The 13,023-nt window shown below is 36.9% G+C and overlaps 1 non-coding gene across 1 annotated transcript; it reads left to right on the plus strand.

Moving 5' to 3' along the window:
- Nucleotides 1-10,864: 10,864 nt before the first annotated feature.
- On the plus strand, nt 10,865-10,937 carry TRNAV-CAC (transfer RNA valine (anticodon CAC)). The gene has a single exon. It is a non-coding gene; the product is annotated as a tRNA-Val (tRNA).
- Nucleotides 10,938-13,023: the final 2,086 nt, after the last annotated feature.

Raw genomic sequence — 13,023 nt, forward strand, 5'->3', positions numbered from 1 at the left:
GAGCGGATTTCATAAAAGCGGTCCTCATTACAACAGTTCTCTAAATAGCGGTTCCCGAAATGGCAGTTTACCCATTACAGCAATTACCGATACAGCGGTTCTCGTAAACGCGGCGTACCGTTACAGCAGTTCTCTAAAGAGCGGAAAACAGATATGCGTAAAACTATAGTTGTTTATTGTGGTGTAAGCTGGCCCAGCTGGGTTATTTACCTTATCCAATCGTCCTGGGTAGCAACTTTCTGGTTGACCATCTCATTGTGGCGGATTGGGGAAAACATGTCGTATTTATAGGAGATAACACCATAAGATGGAAGCTCCACATCACATCATGGAACCATTATCCACTGAACTAACCAAACAAGTCGCAGTAATAATAGGGCCGTCCGTAAACTTAAGCTTGGGGCCGTTCCTGTCGTGAAACGACCGTATCGTACCCGTCCCCGCAATAGGATGTTGATTGAAGATCAGATAGAGGAAATGCTTCAACCGACTGTTATTGCCCCATCAAACAGTCCTTTCGCCAACCTAGCAATTTTCGTACCCAAGAAAGATAGTACCGAGGGTCGTTTCTGCGTCGACAGCCGTGAAGTCACCAAAATAACAGTTACTGACCCGTATCCCTTACCAAGGGTAGATGACATTTTTGATACATTTCAACAACCCGCATATATATCAAAATTTGATCTGCGGTCCGGATTTTGTAAGAGACCAATGGACCCCAAAAGTGCCAAGTATATCGCCTTTATTACTCATAATGGTAAGTTCCAGTTTACATTAATGCCATTTGGATTAAAGAACTCCCCAGCCACCTTCCAACATCTCAAAGATATGGTCCTTAAACATGGTCGACACCTTAGGATCCTTACTTATCTTGATGATATTATGTCGTTTCTCGTTCCATATCATATAACGGCTCTACGGTAATTACTCACACGTCTGCGGAAAGCTCGCCTAACGCTAGAACTAACGAATTGTGAGATTGCCAGCAGCTCTGTGAAGGTACTAAGATATCGACAACACTGTAGATGTATACAGTGTACGAAACAAATATTTTTCTTCCATATTTCAAATACCGTCGTTTCTAAACTTCTTTCATAAATAAAGTACAACATTATATGCTTATCGAAATCAATGTTTTTGAATATAAGTTAAATGTAATTAACGATACTAAAGTACTTCTTTAAGCAATTAGAAACAGATCAACCCCAAATGTATGACGGTAAAGCAAAAATAAAATTATTCAAATTTTAATTACAATAAGACTGAAGTGACAGATATTATAAACAAGTTGGGAAAGCCAAAATATTACCTCTCCGAGTGGAGATGACTATCACTACCCCTTAAACAACCTAAATATATGCACCTATCGCTTTTTTAATTCTATGCAAGTGCTGGAATTCAATTTTAAAATAGTCAATTGTTCAAGCCTTTACAATATCTCTCAATTGCTGTGGAAACTCTACTCTCTCGCTATACCTCAACCGTATTCTTAGTCTACCAGTATGATTTGTAACATTTGTCCATATCAAAGCTGAATCATACCTCGCCACACAAAAAGCAAATGTCCCCAAAACATGGAAGCCACAACCCAATCACACATAAGCTAGGCTCCCACTTAACCAAAATAATTATTAAACAGTTAAATACTCACAAAGATTGGCAAAATCAATCTCCTTCAGTAATACGTAGCGCTTAAATATATTATTTTCCGAACAAAATTAATCGAGCAAATTTAACGTTTAACTTCTGCCTTTGAAATTCTATCATCAAAGAGTGATTCAACTGTTTAAAAAACGGGTTTTTTCGCAAATAGGGCGCTATCATATCAACCGCAATTCCGTCATATTTAAAAAATATACATTGCCAACACTTTTTTAGACACAATAGTGGAAGTTTTAGCCTCATTTAAAACATGTAAAACATTATCTCATCTACAAATAGCTTACACATGTCTTTTTTACCAATACCTAGCCGTTTGGATTTTTCTAAAGCAATCTTAGCACCAAAATATTTTTTGATACAAAATAAATGTTCTATATTCTTCATTTTTGAAAATATATTTTTAAGCGTTTATAATGATTACTCTCTACACCTACACTAATCTTACACAAACAAGGAGTATAAATCCACTAGTGGAAGCGGTGTTTTTATTGAAAATATGTATTTTTAAGCGTTTACCATGATTACGCTCTACAGCTACACTAATCTTACACAAAAAAGGAGTACTATAAACCCACTACTGGAAGCGGTATTTTTATTCAAACGTAAAACAATTTCGCTTAAGTTTATCATCTCTAGGCATCGTTAAAAATGTCTCTATCACTCCTAGGTAACTGTATGCACAGGATTTTACGACATTGTAACTCAAATTCATCTGATTATGTTTTAACAAGGTTAAATCTAACTGGGAGTAAGATGAAAGGAGTAGAAGCTTATCTGTCTTAGGAAATATGAAATTTTATCTTAACAGTTCGTTAAATCATAAGTTTATAACGAAAAAACGCGGAAGGGGAAAACGAGCAGACAACAGCGATTTTTGGGGGTAGAAGGTTAAGAGCGCCATCTGTCGTCCGTGCCAAAGTTGAACTTCCTCTCGAAACGCAATGAGAAAGTGGATAAAATAATGCCATCAGCTATTTAACTGCGTCGATATATTTAACGACTTGACCCATGACATGCGCGTAACACTGGCTTTTATGAATCCTATTTATTGTTGGATGCTAGGAAACTTGGTACACGTAACAGTCTGTACTAGTACCCAAGCATCCTTCAATAAACGCCTGGCAACATTGTGGTACGCATGGTACAACTAAAAACTAGGATGTGTATTTATCTTTCGACTCACTCCAAGCCTTTAAGCCCTCATTACAGAGGATTTGATACACTATTGTAATTCCTAGTTTCTCGAATCTCTACGTTCCTGTCCATTATGAACAGTGCTGAGAGAATGATACATCAGAAAGAGCCATTCAAATCGAATTGCCGAAAATATTATCCATATTTTCGTTTCATATAACAGAGAAAACAAATTATTATGGTTCTGAGAGGAGCTTCCCATTTTGGTTGTTGTTCTCAAAAATATATCGCAATGCACGGGCCTTGTTGGATATAGGAGACAATGAAGGAAACATATCACAATGCGTGGGCCTTGATAGATACAGTAGGCAATGTAGGAAATATAACGCAATGCACGGGCCTAAATAGATATAAGAGACAATGTAGGAAATATAACGCAATGCACGGGCCTTGATAGATATAGGAGGCAATGATTTAACGACTTCGGTACTTGGGTTTATCTTTAATATTTAAATAAATATAATTATTTTTAATTATTTTAATCGCCAGTAAATAACTTTAAAAATAGTTAAATCGTTTAAAATAAAGTTGTTCCTATTATCTTTCGAAACTTTGCTAATATTGACGTTTAAAGTGAAGGGTATCCCTCTTGCCCACTTTCTTCAAATTTTGGGATATATATACGATTCGTTTCCATTATAATAATAGATAAAAACGCATTCGCGTGAACCGATGGTGGAAGCCCTGCCATTGGGAGGCTAGACGTTTCTCGTAACCCTAGCCGATCGTCGCGTATATCTTGAAACCAATAATAGATAAAAACGCATTCGCGTGAACCGATGGTGGAAGCCCTGCCATTGGGAGGCTAGACGTTTCTCGTAACCCTAGCCACTCGCCGCGTACATCTTAAGCCTAACGACGATGATGGAGTGGAAGCCAATGTTACAGATTGGTGTCTATGTGGTATAGACGAAAGACCAGTAGATGGTGGTGTTTGAAGCAAATGTGGCAGATTGGTGTCTATGTTGTATAGACGAAAGTCCAGTAGATGGTGGTGTTAGAAGCCAATGTTGCAGATTGGTGTCTATGTGGTATAGAAGAAAGACCAGTAGATGGTGGTGTTTGAAGCCAATGTTGCAGATTGGTGGCTATGTGGTATAGACGAAAGACAAAGAACAGCAGATGCTGGTGCTTGGAAGCTAGCAAGTACAGACTAGTGTCCATGTGGAGTGGACGAAAACCAAAGCTGGTGGTGTTGGAACTCAAGTAGAATAGCCAGAGGAGACAAACCCAAATTTCCGTGAACTGTCAATGCAGTCCGGAAATTGGGAACACGTTTGCTCCGATACGCAAACTGCGAACGCGGTCACGTGGGGTCTGACAGACAGACAGACACACAGACACGGCCGGTGTAATACCTCTCCGTGACATACGTCACTCGGAGAGGTAAAAAACGTCTTGGTTTGGACCAAGGCCGAAAAAAACCAACGATATGTGTGAGGTTTATCATTTGACTGAAGTTAAGATATTGCAATTGTTTTAGTTATTTTTATCCATTTAATCCTTAATCAATATTAAATTTAATCAAATGATTTTACTGTTAATCGATCCATTCCCTCTAAATTAATTGAAAAAATTACATATCTACGCTTTTTCAAGAACAACTACATTTTCCGAAAACATTTTATCATGAAATTAATTATTTTGAAGGGATTTCGTGTCGTTGCTAACTAACTTTTAAGCACCTTGACGGACTTAGTTTCAATTGTTGCTGGCTTAACAAATTTTCAAATTTGCACCAAAAAAGTTTAAATCTGTAGTAAGTTTCCAAGAAGACTGATGTTAGAGAAAATATGATAAAGAAGTTTTTTCTGAAACTAATTTATAAACTAATGTCGTCTTCTTGAGACAAAGCAACAATGCTTATCCTGTGTGGTTTCGTTTAGTAGGTGGCTCTCTGTAGCACAGGAAAAATATGATATCGGTATAAATATAACCAGCAATAAGATAAGGGACTAGAATTAAAGCGCTCTAGCATTGGTAATAGAGCCAAGCACTAGTGAACAAATTTGACGATTTTATGCCGCTTCCGTCGCTAAGTGAAGAGTTTGGTTACCTTGTTACTTCTAGTCCCTTATCTTACTTCTGATATAACCAGAGGTAAGGGTAAATATTAAATAAAAAGAAATACTTCTCAGTACCAATGACTTGTTTTATTCATTTCATGCGGAAATAATATGGGTATACACATTATTCATTACCAGTTATGCGAAGGTCACACTTTACTCCGACCCCCCTTCCTCTATTTTCCCAATATAAAAAATTTTAAAAGCACCAGTGGTTCAAGTGTATGGGTCATCTGAGTCGTCGCAACACACTCAGCCAATAATACCATATAGTTCGAAACCTTTTCACATTAGTGACTCTCCGGACTTGCCCGCCAACCATAATAACCTAAAACTATAAAACATTCGTGTACATGAATGATTATGGTTGTGGCTTGTCACTCGGTAGCGCCTGAAGGACCGATCACTCAGTGTAATTTGTGTACATTTGTAAGTGAGTAGACCATTTTAGAAATTACATACAGAGAAACTTAAACACAAGGGTCTTGTCTCTCTCTCGCCTAGAAGCACCGCTATAGGCAAAGCGAGTTGACTAGCCTCCTGCCTCTTGTGAACTTTGGCACCGTCTGGCGGTGACCCTTGGTGCGAGGGAGAATACCCCAATGGTGGCCTCGCCCCTGTGTGTTTTCCGAAATGGTCTTTAAGCGTGCTAAAATGATTACGCGTAATACGTAACCGGTGTACAAGTAGCGCCAACAATGTAAAAAGGGGTGGTGACGTTTCAAATGAAGACTGAGTTATGACCAAGAAATTCTAAAGCACGGAGAGGAAAATTGCAGTGCAATCTTTTCTTCATAGAGGCGACAATACAAATGTAGCATTTCGATGAAATTTTTACATTTTCCTTTCGAATTTTGTCAAAGTTCGCTTGCTCTTTTTAGAAAGTCAATAGAATATTTCAAATATTCTATGTTGATAGCTCAACACGTACTCCCTTCAAAATAATTAATTTCATGATAAAATGTTTTCGGAAAATGTAATTGTTCTTCAAAAAGCGTAGATATGTAATTTTTTCAATTAATTTAGAGGGACTAGATCGATTAACAGTAAAATCATTTGATTGAATTTAATATTGATTAAAGATTAAATGGATGAAAATAACTAAAACAATTGCAATATCTGAACTTCAGTCAAATGATAAACCTCACACATATCGTTTGTTTTTTCGGCCTTGGTCCAAACCAAGACGTTTTTTTATCATCCTTTTTGAACTGGGTGAAACTAGTCCTCCTGGTTCTTCAGCATCGCTTTCTACCTGGGAAGTGGTGGAACTTTCCATACTGGCATCACCATCCTCAACAGGATCCGGCGGTTTCTTCTTCGGAGCTGGGCCGGGAGTATATTTCTTTTTCCGTTCTTTCTTCTTACCGTGAGCAACCATAAGATCCGTCAAGACGCGAGGCATACGGCGAGAGCAGAAAAGAGCGACCGTCTAGTTCTCCGACTTGCAGTCGAGAAAGCATAGTGGCGTTTTATAAAATATTTGAACTATTTTTAACTTTGAATGAGTGTTTCTCAAATACCATTTTTTGAAGCATGTTTACCTCATAATACATTTGATTATTTTAGAAGAGAACAAGGCTGGTAATGCGGAATCTATGCAAAATTTGGATACGTCGATTTCATCAGACCTAAATAGAGACCATGAAAGCTACAATTCTCTCGTTACCTTGGGTTCGTCTTCGGCTTTTAAGATTGGCGTAAAGTCTTCCAACGGCACGAATATTGCAACATACAACTTGAATTTATTGCAACTTCCTGTTGAAGTACAAAATGCCCTTCACCAGAAGATTTTCCTTGAAGAACCAGAAACACGTGCTCTAGTAAAGCACGTAGTCGAGAGCGTTATGAACATTTTGCCAAGACCACTGAGGGCCCATTCAAAATTCGTTGCTCAGAAAATAGTTTGCCAATATCTACATTCCTTTCGAGATGGAGCTGGTGATAAAGTGATCGGATCTGGATATGGAAGTTTTTGTACCAATTAATTTATCGCACTGAAAATACTCTTAGAAGCATGAAATCAAAGCCATCTAGTGCTGCTATGAAACACATCGATGCTGATACCTCCGGGGTAACTATTCAAGTCAAACGTAGTGTTTCAACCCCCGACAGCTATGGATGTGTGGATTTTGCACCTACCGTTTCAATTCCTCAAAAAGAAGTTATGGTCGAAGACAACAAATTATTGAAAAGAATTTTCCGAGAGACTGCCTACAACGATGAAGTCTCCAAACTATTTAAGAAGAATTACGCTTTGCTGCGTCTTGATATTAACTATGGCAAAGGAACACTGTACTTAAAAGATGAGCATCCCTACCTTTTTAAAAAGCAAGGGTTTTTTGCGCACGTCGAAGGACTTCTTGGATTCAATATTAAGCATCAACTAGTTGCCTCCTTGGAGAAGGAACTAGAAACCCACATTACTTTCTTCAAGCAACAGAAAAAAAATCTACTTCGTTGAAAAATATTCTAACTTTATTGTCTGAATCTTCAGATTTTGAATCTGAAACTAGAATTCTCTTTTGTTTCATCGTTGAGTATTTCAAGGAAGATTTTTCCAAGCTTTTTCTCATCAGCCCGGTGAGTAAATAAAACATTAATATGACTTCTAGAGACTGTTACATGCAAGGTAAAGAAATCGCTGTGTAAGAAGGGTCCAGAATGGGTTATTCTTGATCATGGCTCGAAGCAGTTAAATTGGAAAATAATATTTTGTGACATTTTTAATGAAAGTCGTACTTCCTAGGCTAATGAGAGCTTTGCTGATATCGAAAGTAGAGCGGAATTTCCAAGTCCCCATGCGTTGTCGCTTTTGGTATGTACCTTTTAACATCAGGAAATTGCTATAGGGCGTGTAAGCAAGAAACAGATTGACGAACAACTATACATGAATATTATAAATTGTAGTAATTTAAGGATATTTATGTGAATTTTGTTTTCAGGATCTTCCCTTTTAACCGCTACAGAATTTGCTATTGCAATTGATAGCAGAGTGCTTTTTATTGGTTTGACGAGTTTTTGTCTGCTATTGCTTTAATGTTTGGGGCTTATTACGTTTTTAACATCCAGTATCCAGATAAATTGTCTGTGTCCTTGGAATACATCCAGAGGTGTGTAACTGTTCATATATTTTGTGTGATGACTAAGCATGGTCTGACATTGCATCGTGAATATTGAAAAATAAATATTTGAATTAAATTTTCAGGAGGCTAATGTTTATTGACCCAATTAATGGAACTAAAGGAAAGAAAAATGGTGTCAACCGAAAAATCTTGAGGTTGGCTAACTTGATTGCTGCTTCTCAGAGAAATCGGGACAGCAAAGATTAAGAACCGTAAGTACATATTTCAAAAGAATATATCTGGATTATATCTCTTGGCAATTGGTTTTGTTAATGTGCGATTTTACACACTCTATCATTTGGTCGCATATGGATATATATCTAGGACCGATAAAATATTATATAATTCACTATTTTTTCCGAGATTGCTAGTACTTTAAAAACTTTCAAGATTAAACATATTATAATTAATTTGTGTCTTAATTTCGGTAACCTTTAACATATTGAAAACAGGTGTAAAATTTCAATAGGAAAGATTTAATTTAGGAAGTACAAAACTGTGAGATATGTGATCTAGAAATTAGACGTCTAGTTGATGCAATGGCAAAGTTAATTTCTTCTTTAGACTTTTTCCGTCGTATTACAAGATTCTGTGCGTCGAACAAAATACTCATTGATTTTTAAGAATACAGGACCAAAAAGTGAAGGGTTTATTATTTTCATTTGCATAATAATGTAATAGCCAAATTTTTATAAATAAAAATTTTTCCAAAATGTCAGAATTATTCGTTCAAGAACTACGGGAAAAAATAAAAGTTTAAGAACCCATTACAACTAAATGACCTCTAACAAACTTGTTAGTGTAAAATTTGAGACACTCCAAATTGAATTTATGTTGGGCAATTACATAGTATTTACACTTATTTTCATGCGATTGAAATTAAAGTATTTTATCTATTGATTAAAAATTACACGTATTAGTTTTAAATCAATTTTTACTTGTTATGTTAATGGAAGTACTTCACCTGTTTTCGAATTGCTTTAAAACGTATGCTGTGATGTGGCAGGATCTGCTACTACTATTTTTACAGATTCATGAAATGAATATTAACGTTGAAACAATAATTTATGTTGCTGAACAGAAAATTCGTCGGTTACATTACATTAAATTTTGCGGTACCAATGACAAATAAAAGTGGCAAATACGTGAATTCTACGGCCACTTTTCACCATCATTTACGGTAAAACTGGCAATCGCATGTCGCAGAACCGCAATTGAAACGGTCTAGTGGCATTACCTTTTACGGTACCAATGACAAATACGTGAATTTTACGGCTAGGTTTCATTAACATTTACGGTAAAACTGGGAAACGCATGTCGCATTACCGTAATTTATACGGTATAATACAATGAAAATTTGTCCCACACTAAAAAACAAATACTTACATTTAAGAGCCCGGAAGACGTACATTTTACGAAATGTCATTCAAAAAGTTTCCAAACGACATTAATATACTATTTTCAAATACTGTTTATTTGACGCCATTTACTTAGCGTTAATCATGGCGCTGTTGCTGTATAAATTACTATAATATGGCAATAAGTTTTAATTCCAGCAAATCTTGGTTTTTTCTGTAGCATTACATTAAAGTTGAGTGGGAAATTGACATTTTACTTTACGGTGAACTCACTGGCAGCAGCCTGCCGGTAATTTGATAGTAAAATTTACGGTTAATTCTTACAGTGTGCATACGATCTATATAAGTTCTAACGGCTAGAACATCTGCCTGTAATTGGATAACACTATCCTCCAATCTCTCTCCCAAATGAGCTAAGTCAGGGGGTTGGAAAGGATCCAAAGGAAGTTCCCAGGGTAAGCGAGCCTCTCTACCATGATTTAGATAAAATGGCGTACGGCCAGTAGTCTCATGAGGTGTTGTGTTGAGAGATCCCAATGTCGATGTTCATTACCTACATATATGCCTAAAATAGTGCATATAGACTTATTAACTCGCTCTGTTGCGTTTGTTTGCGGGTGTTGTTGGTGCATGTGACTTGGAAGAGTGCACAAGTGTCTTTCCGGATGCGAGACTCAAATTGTTTCCCATTATCGGAAAGAGTGGCCTTTGTAGCTCCCCAACGTAAGATAAGATTAATTGGGATTAATTGAACAAAACGCGTCTAATAGTCAACATACACTAAAATATATATTTTAAACGTAGGACTTAGAGTTAAGGGACCAAGGATGTCTACTCCCACCATATCCCAAGGTTTTTCAACAACAGAAGAGTGCATTAACCCAGGGGTTTTACGGTTTTGTCCCTTGTATTGTTGACACATAAGACATGTAGCAATAAATAAGACAACATCCTTTTTAAGTGTAGGCAAATAATACCGAAACCTAGTACGTTCATAGGTACTATTTCTACCTCGAAGTGTTGCCGTAAAGTGTGTATGGAACAAATGTAACGCTTGTGGTCTTAAAGTGATAGGAAGGTATATTTTAGGCGGCTGATTTCCATAGCGCTTATGGTAAACAAGTCCATTAATGACCTCAAATAGGGCATGTGGCCTATCATTATTCTGTAAATATTAAGATCAGGATCTAACCCTTGTTCCCTAGCTATGTCTAGAAGGTTAAAACTATCCATAACCTGGGGTAAAGGAGGTGGAATAGTATTGTTAGGTTTAGGCCTAAGCAGAGCTCCCAAGACATAACTGGCAGGTGGAATATCCCTGCACAACGCGTCAGCGAGAACGTTTTCTGCGCCCTTTCGATATTCCACTTTAAATTTGTAAGTCTGTAGGTACATGTTTTGACCATCGCGATTCGACATAAAAATAAGCTATATCTCTTGGAACACTCAATATTACCACGTATTTATGGTGTAGTGGTTATCACGTCCGCCTCACACGCGGAAGGTCCCTGGTTCGAGCCCTGGTAGATACATGTTTTAACCATAGTGACTGGACATAATAATAAGCTAAATCTTTTGAAAACTCAGTACCACAATTTGAATATAAAAAACTACGCGTCACGGGCTCAAGCTAGAATGGAAAAAGTGCAAAACAAAAAGTATAACATTATGTCAAAGGAAGAGCTGATTGAGCTGTTGAGGAAAAGCAAACAACTTTGTATTGAGGAGATATTAAAAACATCTTTAGAAAATGAAGAGGACTCCTTTGTCTCTCTCTTCTCGAGAACACAACTGAAAATGGTGCAAGAAAAAGATCCTCGCGGTAGAAGATGGGACCCAGCAGTTATAAAATGGTGCTTGTATCAATATCGCGAGTCTCCAACAGCTTATAGAAGCTTAGCCAATTCGCGAATTCTTCAGTTGCCTTCATATAATACACTATTTCGGAACTCTTCTCATGACAGTAAAAAATTGGGGTTTTCAGACGATATCCTAAACAGAATGAGAGACGAGATAAAACCGCAAACTTTACCAACAGAGTATCAGTACGTTAGCATATTGTTAGATGAAATAAAAACCAAGGAAGACTTGATATACAAAAATGACACTGGAGATATGATTGGATACACTCAGTTAAACAATGCTAGGAATAAAATTAACGGTTTGTCAAAGGAACATCATAATGAAAAAGAAGTGGCTTCCCATATCCTAATGCTTATGCTTCGTGGTACAACCAGTCGTGTCAAATATCCCTTTGCACACTTTGCAACAAATCCATTAACAGCAGACGACTTGAATTCGATAGTATGGGAAGCAATTGGAAACAATTGGATTCTGTTATTGGTGATGGCGCTGCGACGAATAGGAAATTTTTTGCTATGAACACTACTGATGAGGAACCACATGTTTGCAGTAATCCATATAGCCTCGATGTAGAACGGCCCATATATTTTATGTGCGATCCTCCTCACCTACTCAAAACATCTAGAAATTGTTTAAATAGTAGCACACAGGACTGTAAAGTTCACTTAACGTAAAAAAATGGGCAAAATATTACTTGGAAACCTATGCAAGATATTTTTGAGAATGAACAAGCTTGTCCTAGCAACCTTAAATAAGCCCACAAACTTTCGTGTAACCACATCAATCTCAGCTCATACAGTAAAATGAAGGTTAAATATGCACACCAAGCCAAACGGTGGCAAATGCGTTTGGGTCGATTTGATCGAAAAACGGGTGATCGAAAACTTTCCAAAATGATCGAAATCCCATTTGATCGAATCCCATTTGATTGAATCCCATTTGATCCTCGTCTATCGTTCAACATGTTTTTAAAACCAAAAATAGGTTTACTTTAGGTTATGTAATATTTAATTTAATTTTATTTTGGATATTAATACGTTTTTCTTCGAAATAACGATGCTAAAAAAAATCCTATACAAAAGAACATACGGAAGGAGTGGAAGCACAAAACGAACCAATCCTAAAGAATACATGTAAGGAGTAGAAGTGCAGAACCCTAACCTAACCTAACCTAACCTAACCTTCTTACTTATACATACATACATACTTATACATACAAACATACTTATACATACATACATACTTATACATACATACATACTTATACATACATACATACTTATACATACATACATACTTATACATACTTATACATACATACATACTTATACATACATACATACTTATACATACATACATTTTTGGTCAACTGACCTTCAGGGGTCAATTTGACCTTGGGGGTCATTTTTGGTCAAGTGACCTTCAGGGGTCAATTTGACCTTGGGGGTCATTTTTGGTCAAGTGACCCTCTGGGGTCAATTTGACCTTGGGGGGTCAAAGGGGTCATTTTTGGTCAAGTGATCTTGTTCCCACCCCGAACCACACGTAACAAAAGTAACAAAATATTAGGAGCGTCAGTCAAACTATCAAAGCAAATAAACTCAGGATCCTGCTTCTTACAATTATATTGCTCACTAACACTCTCAGTTATATTATATGGTTCTATTATTTATGGCAATACCTGTCCCACCAACATTTCAAAACTGGAATCCATACAGAAAAAATTTATATATCTATACAAAATACTATTCGACA

The sequence above is a fragment of the Phalangium opilio genome, unplaced genomic scaffold, assembly GCF_054372755.1.
Source record: "Phalangium opilio isolate 3A_F unplaced genomic scaffold, DU_Popi_V2 ptg000090l_1, whole genome shotgun sequence".
NCBI lineage: Eukaryota > Metazoa > Arthropoda > Arachnida > Opiliones > Phalangiidae > Phalangium > Phalangium opilio.